This window comes from Arachis stenosperma, chromosome 9 (genome assembly GCF_014773155.1).
Source record: "Arachis stenosperma cultivar V10309 chromosome 9, arast.V10309.gnm1.PFL2, whole genome shotgun sequence".
In the NCBI taxonomy this organism is placed as follows: domain Eukaryota; kingdom Viridiplantae; phylum Streptophyta; class Magnoliopsida; order Fabales; family Fabaceae; genus Arachis; species Arachis stenosperma.
The window spans coordinates 74,946,465-74,957,564 of NC_080385.1; positions in this window are offsets into that span (position 1 = coordinate 74,946,465).

Genomic DNA, 11,100 nt, shown 5'->3' on the forward strand with positions numbered 1-11,100 from the left:
ATTGTTCTCCGGTACTCATAGTAGTCTATAAAATAATTTTCGTCCATCCTTGCCACTAGAAAGGACTAAAACGACGTCGTTTTATATTTAAAAAAAAATTCACCCCTCCCCCCTTCCCCGGTTTCCTTTTTCCTTTCCTCTTCCCAACCCTTTTTCACTTCTCCTTTCCCTTCCTCTTCTGCGCTCCCCTTCTCTCTTTCCCTTTCACACTTCCTTTCCCCTTCCCCACCCTTTTCTCAATTCTCCTTCCCGTTCCCCTACCCCTTCCATGCTCCCCTTTCCATTCTCCTTTCCCTTCCCCATTCCCAGTTCCCCTTTTCCATTTCTTTCCACGGTCCCTTTTTTCTTTCCCAATTTTTCTCTTTCTTTTCCTTCCATGTTCTCCTTCTCCTTTCCTAATTCATCCCCGGTTCTCCTTTTCCTTTTCCTTTCTCTTTCCGTAATCACTGTCAACAAAAAATAGTATTTTGTAACTGTTTAAGCACCTCAGAAGAAACAAAATAATAATTTGTTAATTCACAGAGAGAGATAATGGAAGATCGAAAGAATTACAAAAGGCAAACCTTCTGCGGGCATTACCTCTTTTGCCGCCGTCGCCCCCTTTCGTTAAATTGCTTTTGGGCCACCGTGGCACCTCCTCTCGTGTATGTGCTTCTACTTTCCTCTGCTTCGGCGGCCTGCTTCGTCCTTCTGCTCCGCCAGTCTGCTCTGCCTCTTCTCCCCCCATTTATTCTTTTATTGGCTGCTTATGTTTTAATTTTTGTTGTTAATCGATGTGATGTTGTTGCATATTTATTGTTGTTATTATTTATAAAAAAATTTGTTATTTAAATCAAATTATTGGCTTAAGCACGATTATCGGATGTCTACATAAACTAATATGAATTTGATAGTTTAATTATCACTTGCAATGATGATGTTGTTGTTCTTCTTACTGTAAATTTGAAGAAGAAGAAGAAGAAGAAGAGGGTGAAGAAGAGAATTGGTGTAGATAATTGGGGATTGTGTGTTTTTTTATAAATACAAAACGACGTTGGTTGTAGATTAGGATTTTTATTTTTTGGTATAAATATAAAATGACGTCATTTCAGTCCTTCCGATGGTAAGAATGGACGGAAATTATTTTAGGGACTACTATGAGTCCCGGAGTATAAGTTCGGGGACAAATTTGAGTAATTATTAACTTCAGGGATCACTTTGAGACTCGAGTGTAAGTTCAATGACCACTTTGAGACTTAAATCCGACTCCTACCAGTAACTTTTCGCTTGGGACGTATCAGGTTTTTCTCAGAAATCACACTTGTAACTGCGGGTACTTTCAAGCTCTCCATTACCTATGCTGCCATGCAATTACATGCTGTGCTCAGTCCCAGTTAGACTGGGCTACCTACGCCCATGAGGTTTATACCATCAGTAAGGTGTTCAGAGTATACTGGATGGGATTTTCGCTCCCTATTCCAGAGAGTCTGTGGCCACCATACGTCGGTCCTACTGTCGTTCCTGATCCTAACATGAGACGTGCCAGAGAATGGCGACCGAGGTTAACAAGAATCCGTAACACCATGGATGAGGCCGATACTAGTCGGCCGAAGCGATGTGGGCTATGCAGAAAGACAGGACACACTCGCAGGATTTGTCCTCAGGCAGGATCCGCCCCCAAAGTCGAGGCATAGGTGTCATTAGGTTGTCATGATTAGCTTTCATTTTTCTTTTCTTATTTGTGTTCTTGTCCTATTTTAGTTGTACTTACTTTTAAGTAAAGTTTTACTTACTGTTCATTTTACGGTGATGTGGTTATTGTTAGCGATTCTCTATGTAGTTATGATTCTCTTGAGTAAAGGTGTTCTAAAATTGTTGGTAATTATATGAGTTCAAGAGACTAATTTCAATTAAATCAAAGCACCAACCTATGTTGCGCCATACATAAAAAAGGAAAACCAAAGTTTCATCCAATAACTCATACTCCATGAAAAATGAACTAAGTCCACACTAAAGCATAAACCTCTAGACCCCTGTAGCGGTTTATGCACGTTTGCAAATCACACATAAATCGCGACACTCCTACCGTGGATTATGTGATGCTTTGCTTCGAATGTAAACCGCGACACCGCTGTAGCGGATTACGTGCATTCGTAAACCGCGGGGCCCCTATCGCAGTTTACATAGTTTATGGAAAAAAATACAGTTTGGTATCTATTTTGCAAATTGTGTATTCTGGTAAACTTGGAGGCCAGTTTATTTATTATAGTAAATTGTCCAAATTTTTATTTAGCTATCCCGTGCATTGCATGGATCATTAAACTAGTATTTTCTAATTTCTAAAATTGAATTCCAAAGCACTTACTTAGATTGTATTTTTCATGTTGACCATCCTCATTTATTATTATTATTACATACGAGAAATTCAATGAAAAGTGCTAGTATCTATTTATCTACTTAGGGTTAAGTACTATCTTAGTTTCTAAGATAGGGGTTGAAATTTTTTTTCGTTTCTGGCATTTTTTTGCCTACAAAATGGACCCTAAAATTTAACTTAGTTTCAAAATCGTCTTTCGGACAAAAATACCCTCCCCTTCTTTCCCAAAATCAACAGAAGCAGAACCAGAAGCTGAAGTGAAACCAGAAGTTGAAGCAGAAGCAGAAACAAAAGAAACACCAATGAAACAACAACAACCAGAACCACAACCATAACAACAATAATGGGTAATGGAATCAAAAGAATAGCAACAACAAAAGCAACTAGAAACAGAACAACAACAACAAAAACAATCGATAATGGAAATATTAAGAAGAAACATCATAAAATAATCATTATCATTGTCAAGAACCCAGAAAAACAAGAGCCCAGATGTAGAACTCAGAACTCAGAAAAACAAGAAAATCATCATCATCATTAAACTCAGAACCATTAACAAAACTCAAAACTAAAATTCTTCCTTTTTCATTAACAAAACTTAGATGCAATTACAATAATCAGAAATCCTTAAATTCATCTTCAATTACAAAAACCAAAAATCCATAAATATAATTACCAAAAATCCCTGTCGAAATCCTTGTTGTAGATTTCGCACACGACCACCACCACCAACACTTCTTTGATGACGACAAACACGAGGGCGTGCGCCAGTCGAGGGCGAGGACCAGACAAGGGCGCGGTGCTGCAAGGTCGAGGTTCGGCCAGAAGAAGGCGGCAGTGAGGCGACGACGACGGCGAAGGCGAGGAGGAGGAGCAGAAACGGCGAATGATGAAGAAACCGAGGAGCAGCGGCGGCGAGGAGTAGCGGCAGTGGCTCTTCCCCTTCTCTCTTCCCTCTTCCCTCTTCCCCCTTCCCCTTCCCTTCCCTTCCCTTTCCCATTTTCTTCCCCAAACCAAACGCCCAGAAGGTGCTTCTTTCTGGCATTCAATGCCCAGAAGATGCTCCTTTCTGGCGTTTAACGCCCAGATGGCTACCCTTACTGGCGTTGAACGCCCAGTGGGTGCTTCTTTTGGGCGTTCAACGCCCAAAACATTTCTTACTGGCTTTTTTCATGCCAGTGAGCTTCCAAATTTTCCTGTAACTCTGTGAATTCAATCAATTGCTATTTTACCTTTTGAAGATACTCTGACATATATCTGTAAAAATCAATTAATTAGCAGAAACAAATAAAATTAAATTTTGTAAATGGCTGGGTTGCCTCCCAGTAAGCGCTTCTTTAATGTCGTTAGCTGGACTATTACTGACCTTTTAATCAAGTCTCAGTTTTGAGCATTCTTGCTCAAAATTGCTTTCAAGATAATGTTTAACTCTCTGTCCATTAACAATGAACTTTTTGTTAGATTCATTATCTTGAAGCTTTACGTATCCATATGGAGATACACTTGTAATCACATACGGACCTCTCCACCGGGATTTTAATTTCCCAGGGAATAATTTGAGCCTAGAATTAAATAGCAGAACTTTCTGCCTCGGCTCAAAGACTCTGGATGACAATTTCTTATCATGCCATCTTTTCGCTTTCTCTTTGTAAATTTTTGCATTTTTGAAAGCATTGAGTCTAAATTCCTCTAGCTCATTTAGCTGGAGCAATCTTTTTTCTCCAGCTAACTTGGCATCAAGGTTTAGGAATCTGGTTGCCCAATAGGCCTTGTGTTCCAGTTCCACTGGCAAGTGACATGCCTTTCCATACACAAGCTGGTATGGAGAGGTCCCTATAGGGGTCTTGAATGCTGTTCTGTATGCCCACAGAGCATCATCCAAGCTTCTTGCCCAATCCCTTCTACAGTTAATTACAGTCCGTTCCAGGATTCTTTTGAGTTCTCTATTTGAGACTTCAGCTTGCCCATTAGTCTGTGGGTGATATGGAGTAGCTACCCTGTGGCTAACTCCATAACGAACTAAAGCAGAGTAAAGCTGTTTATTGCAGAAATGAGTGCCCCCATCACTGATTAATACTCTAGGGGTACCAAATCTGCTGAAGATATGTTTCTGGAGGAATTTTAACACTGTTTTAGTGTCATTAGTGGGTGTTGCAATAGCCTCCACCCATTTGGATACATAATCCACTGCCACCAGAATATAAGTGTTTGAGTATGATGGTGGGAAAGGTCCCATGAAGTCAATACCCCATACATCAAACAACTCAATCTCCAAGATCCCTTGTTGAGGCATGGCATAACTGTGAGGTAGATTGCCAGATCTTTGGCAATTGTCACAATTAAGTACAAACACTCGGGAATCTTTATAGAGAGTAGGCCAGTAGAAGCCACATTGGAGGACTCTTGTGGCTGTTCGCTCACTTCCAAAATGTCATCCATACTGTGATCCATGGCAGTGCCATAGGATCTTCTGCGCTTCTTCTTTAGGCACACATCTACGGATTACTCCGTCTGCACATCTCTTGAAGAGATATGGTTCATCCCAAAGATAGTACTTTGCATCTGTGATCAATTTCTTGGATTGCTGCCTACTGTACTCTTTGGGTATGAACCTCACTGCCTTGTAGTTTGCAATATCTGCAAACCATGGCACTTCCTGGATGGCAAAGAGTTGCTCATCCGGAAAGGTTTTAGAGATCTCAGTAAGAGGGAGGGACGCCCCTTCTACTGGTTCTATTCGGGACAGGTGATCTGCTACCTGATTCTCTGTCCCTTTTCTGTCTCTTATTTCTATATCAAACTCTTGCAGAAGCAACACCCATCTTATAAGTCTGGGTTTTGAATCCTGCTTTGTGAGTAGATATTTAAGAGCAGCATGATCGGTGTACACAATCACTTTTGATCCTACTAAATAGGATCTGAATTTGTCAATGGCGTAAACCACAACAAGTAGCTCTTTTTCTGTGGTTGTGTAGTTCTTCTGTGCGTCATTTAGAACACGGCTGGCATAGTAAATGACGTGCAGAAGCTTGTCATGCCTTTGTCCCAAAACTGCACCAATGGCATGGTCACTGGCATCACACATAAGTTCAAATGGCAATGTCCAGTTTGGTGCAGAAATGATTGATGTTGTGACCAATTTAGCTTTTAGAGTCTCAAATGCTTGCAGACACACCTTATCAAAGACGAATGGCGTGTCAGCAGCTAGCAGGTTGCTCAGAGGTTTGGCGATTTTTGAAAAATCCTTTATAAACCTCCTATAGAATCCTACATGCCCCAGAAAGCTTCTGATTGCCTTAACATTGGCAGGTGGTGGTAATTTTTCAATTACCTCTACCTTAGCTTGATCCACCTCTATTCCCTTGTTCGAAATTTTGTGCCCAAGGACAATTCCTTTAGTCACCATAAAGTGACATTTTTCCCAGTTTAAAACCAGGTTAGTCTCTTGGCATCTCTTTAGAACAAGTGCTAGATGGTCAAGACAAGAGCTGAATGAGTCTCCAAATACTGAAAAGTCATCCATGAAGACTTCCAGAAATTTTTCCACCATATCAGAGAAAATTGAGAGCATGCACCTCTGAAAGGTTGCAGGTGCATTGCACAGGCCAAATGGCATCCTTCTGTATGCAAATACTCCAGATGGACATGTGAATGCCGTTTTCTCTTGATCCTGGGGATCTACTGCAATTTGATTATAACCTGAATATCCATCCAGGAAGCAGTAGTATTCATGACCTGCTAGTCTTTCTAGCATCTGGTCTATGAATGGTAAAGGAAAATGATCCTTTCTGGTGGCTGTATTGAGCCTTCTATAATCAATACACATACGCCACCATGTAACTGTTCTTGTAGGAACCAGTTCATTTCTTTCATTGTGAACCACTGTCATGCCACCTTTCTTAGGGACAACTTGGACAGGGCTTACCCAGGGGCTGTCAGAAATAGGATAAATAATCCCAGCCTCTAGTAATTTAGTGACCTCCTTCTGCACCACTTCCTTCATGGCTGGATTCAGCCGCCTTTGTGGTTGAACCACTGGCTTGGCGTCACCCTCCAATAGGATCTTGTGCATGCATCTGGCTGGGCTAATGCCCTTAAGATCACTGATGGACCACCCAAGAGCTGTCTTGTGTGTCCTTAGCACTTGAATTAGTGCTTCCTGTTCTTGTGGCTCGAGGGTAGAGCTTATAATTACAGGAAAGGTATCACCTTCTCCCAGAAATGCATATTTCAGGGATGGTGGTAATGGTTTGAGCTCGGGTTTGGGAGGTTTCTCCTCTTCTTGAGGGATTTTCAGAGGTTCTATTATTCTCTCTGATTCCTCCAAATCAGGCTGATCATCTTTAAAGATGTCCTCTAACTCTGATTCGAGACTCTCAGGGTTACTTCCCCTTTTTGGACGTCAATAAGGGTTCGGCCAGTTGCTAGGAAAGGTCTTCCTAGAATGAGAGTTGCACTCTTGTGCTCCTCCATTTCCAGCACCACAAAGTCAGTAGGAAAGGCAAATGGCCCAACCTTGACAATCATGTCTTCAATCAGGCCTGATGGGTATTTAATGGAGCCATCAGCAAGTTGAAGACATATCCGGGTTGGTTTGACTTCTTCAGTCAAACTGAGCTTTGTGATAATAGATGCAGGTATTAGGTTGATACTTGCCCCAAGGTCACATAGAGCTTGCTTGGTACAATTACCCTCTAATGTGCATGGTATCATAAAGCTCCCGGGGTCTTTAAGCTTCTCAGGTAAACTTTTCAGAATGACTGCACTGCATTCTTCAGTGAGGTAAACTTTTTCAGTTTCTCTCCAATCCTTCTTATGACTTAAGATCTCTTTCATGAACTTAGCATAAGAGGGTATTTGCTCAAGTGCTTCTGCAAACGGAATCTTTATTTCAAGAGTCCTAAGATAGTCTGCAAAGCGGGCAAATTGCTTATCCTGTTCCGCTTGGCGGAGTTTTTGAGGATAAGGCATTTTGGCTTTATATTCCTCAACCATAGTTGCTGCAGGTTTATTACTTACAGAAGTGGGTTGGGAAGCCTTTTTAGAAGGGTTGTTGATGAGCGGATAATTTATACGCTTTTTGGCATTGTTTTTAGGTAGTTTTTAGTAAGTTTAAGCTACTTTTAGGGATGTTTTCATTAGTTTTTATGTTAAATTCACATTTCTGGACTTTACTATGAGTTTGTGTGTTTTTCTGTGATTTCAGGTAATTTCTGGCTGAAATTGAGGGACTTGAGCAAAACTCTGAAAAAGGCTGACAAAAGGACTGCTGATGCTGTTGGAATCTGACCTCCCTGCACTCGAAATGGATTTTCTGGAGCTACAGAACTCCAATTGGCGCGCTCTCAACGGCGTTGGAAAGTAGACATCCAGAGCTTTCCAGCAATATATAATAGTCCATACTTCATTCGGAAATTGACGACGTAACTTGGCGTTGAACGCCAAGTTCATGCTGCTGTCTGGAGTTAAACGCCAGAAAAACGTCATGATCCGGAGTTGAACGCCCAAAACACGTCATAACTCGGAGTTCAACTCCAAGAGAAGCCTCAGCTCGTGGATTGATCAAGCTCAGCCCAAACATACACCAAGTGGGCCCCGGAAGTGGATTTATGCATCAATTACTTACTCATGTAAACCCTAGGAGCTAGTTTATTATAAATAGAACATTTAACTAATGTATTTGATATCTCTGGACGCCTAGTCCTTAGACCTTGGGGGCTGGCCTCTCGGCCATGCCTGAACCTTTCACTTATGTATTTTCAACGGTGGAGTTTCTGCACACCATAGATTAAGGGTGTGGAGCTCTGCTGTACCTCAAGTTTCAATACAATTACTATTACTTTTTATTCAATTCTCTTTTATTCTTATTCCAAGATATACGCTACACTTAACTTTGATGAATGTGATGATTCGTGACACTCATCATCATTCTCACCTATGAACGCGCGTGATTGACAACCACTTCCGTTCTACTCTAGGCCGGGCGCATATCTCTTAGATTCCCCAACAGAATCTTCGTGGTATAAGCTAGAATTGATGGCAGCATTCATGAGGATCCGGAAAGTCTAAACCTTGTCTATGGTATTCCGAGTAGGATTCTGGGATTGAATGACTGTGACGAGATTCAAACTCCTGAAGGCTGGGCGTGATGACAAGCGCAAAAGAATCAAGGGATTCTATTCCAACCTGATTGAGAACCGACAGATGATTAGCCATGCGAGTGACAGCCGCAGAGGACCATTTTCACTGAGAGGATGGGATGTAGCCATTGACAACGGTGATGCCCTACAAACAGCTTGCCATGGAAAGGAGTAAGAAGGATCGGATGAAAGCAATGAGGAAAGTAGAGATTCAAGAGGAGCACAGCATCTCCATACACCTATCTGAAATTCCCACCATTGAATTACATAAGTACTTCTATCCGTTTTATTTATTTTATCCAATTTAATTCCATTTGACCCTATGATTCCACTCACTAACTGAGATCTACAAGATGACCATAGCTTGCTTCATACCAACAATCTCCGTGGGATCGACCCTTACTCACGTAAGGTATTACTTGGACGACCCAGTGCACTTGCTGGTTAGTTGAGCGAGACTGTGAAGTTAATTTTAGACCATGGTATTGTGTACCAAGTTTTTGGAGCCATTACCGAGGAATATTATTCGAGTTGTGTGAAAGTATAAATCACAATTTCGCCCACCAAGTTTTTGGCGCCGTTGCCGGGGATTGTTCGAGTATGGACAACTGACGGTTCATCTTGTTGCTCAGATTAGATAATTTTTATTTTATTAAAAAAAATTTCGAAAATCTTTTCAAAATCTTCTCCTTATTTTCGAAAATTATTCAAAAAATTTTTTAATATGCATTCTAGAGTTTCATGAAGCATGTTGAAGCCTGGCTGGCTGTAAAGCCATGTCTAAATTCTTTTGGACTGAGGCTTCAAAACCATCTTCATAGAGGCAAGTTAATTTGATTATTAGTTGTATGCTAAAGCTTGGCTGGCCATTGGCCATGTCTAGTGTTTTGGACTGGAGCTTTCATTGAAAGCTTGGCTGGCTATTAAGCCATGTCTAATTCCTGGACCGGAGCTTTAGACTAACATTGCATGATTCCTGGAATTCATATTAAAAAAATTTTGAATTTCTTATTTTCCTTTTCTTATATGTTTTACGAAAAAAATCAAATAAAATACAAAAAAAAAATTAGAAAAATCATAAAAATCAAAAATATTTTGTGTTTCTTGTTTGAGTCTTGTGTCAAGTCATAAGTTTGGTGTCAATTGCATGTTCATCTTTTTCTTGCATAAAATTTTCAAAAAATTCATGCATTCATAGTGTTCATCATGATCTTCAAGTTGTTCTTGATGAACTTTCTTGTTTGATCTTCATATTTTCTTGTTTTGTGTTGTATGGTGTTTTTCATATGCATTCTTGCATTCATAGAGTTTAAACATGATAAATTTCTAAGTTTGGTGTCTTGCATGTTTTCTTTTCTTGAAAATTTTTCAAAAATATGTTCTTGATGTTCATCATGATCTTCAAAGTGTTCTTGGTGTTCATCTTGACATTCATAGTGTTCTTGCATGCATCATGTGTTTTGATCCAAAATTTTCATGCATTGAGTATTTTTAGTGTTTTTCTCTCTCATCAAAAAAAAAAATTTTTCAAAAATCAAAAAAATATCTTATCTTTTTAAATCTTATCTTTTTAAAATCTTTTTCAAAAATCATATCTTTTCCATTTTTTCATCATTTTCGAAAATTTCAAAAATCTTTTTCAAAATATTTTCAAAATCTTTTTCTTATCTTTACATCATATTTTCGAAAATTGCATCAAAAATTAATGTTTTGATTCAAAAATTTCAAGTTTGTTACTTTCTTGTTAAGAAAGATTCAAATTTTAAGTTCTAGAATCATATCTTGTGATTTCTTGTGAGTCAAGTCATTAATTGTGATTTTAAAATTCAAATCTTTTTCAAAACTAACTTCAATAATATCTTTTCAAAAATATCTTTTCAATCTTATCTTTTCAAAAATCATATCTTTTTATCATATCTTTTTTTCATATCTTTTATATCATATCTTTTTCAAAATTTTATCTTTTTCAAAAATTTGATTTTAAAATATCTTTTCTAACTTCTTATCCTCTTATCTTTTCAAATTTGATTTTGATATCTTTTTCAACTAACTAATTAATTTTTTGTTTGTTTCTTATCTTTTTCAAAACCACCTAACTACTTTTCCCTCTCTAATTTTCGAAAATACCTCCCTCTTTTTCAAAAATTCTTTTTAATTAATTAATTGTTTTAAATTTTAATTTTAATTATATCTTATCTTTAATTTTCGAAAATCACTAACCCATTTTTCAAAATTATTTTCGAATTTCTCTCCCCCCTCATCTCTTTCTATTTATTTTATTTATTTACTAACACTTCTCTTCACCTCTCTTCATCTCCAATCACTGCCTCTATCCTCACCATTGTGATTGGATTCTCCACTTTTATTCCTTTCTTCTTCTACTAACAATAAGGAACCTCTTTACTGTGACATAGAGGATTCCTCTTTCTTTTCTTGTTCTCTTCTTCCCTATATAAAAAGGAGCAAGGACAAGAACATTCTTATTGGAACAGATCCTGAACCTGAAAGGACTCTGAAGAGGAAGTCAAGAGAAACTAAAAATCAACAATTCAGAGAAACCTCAAAAAAAAAAAAAAGAAGAGAAAAAGAAAGACAAAAAGCTTC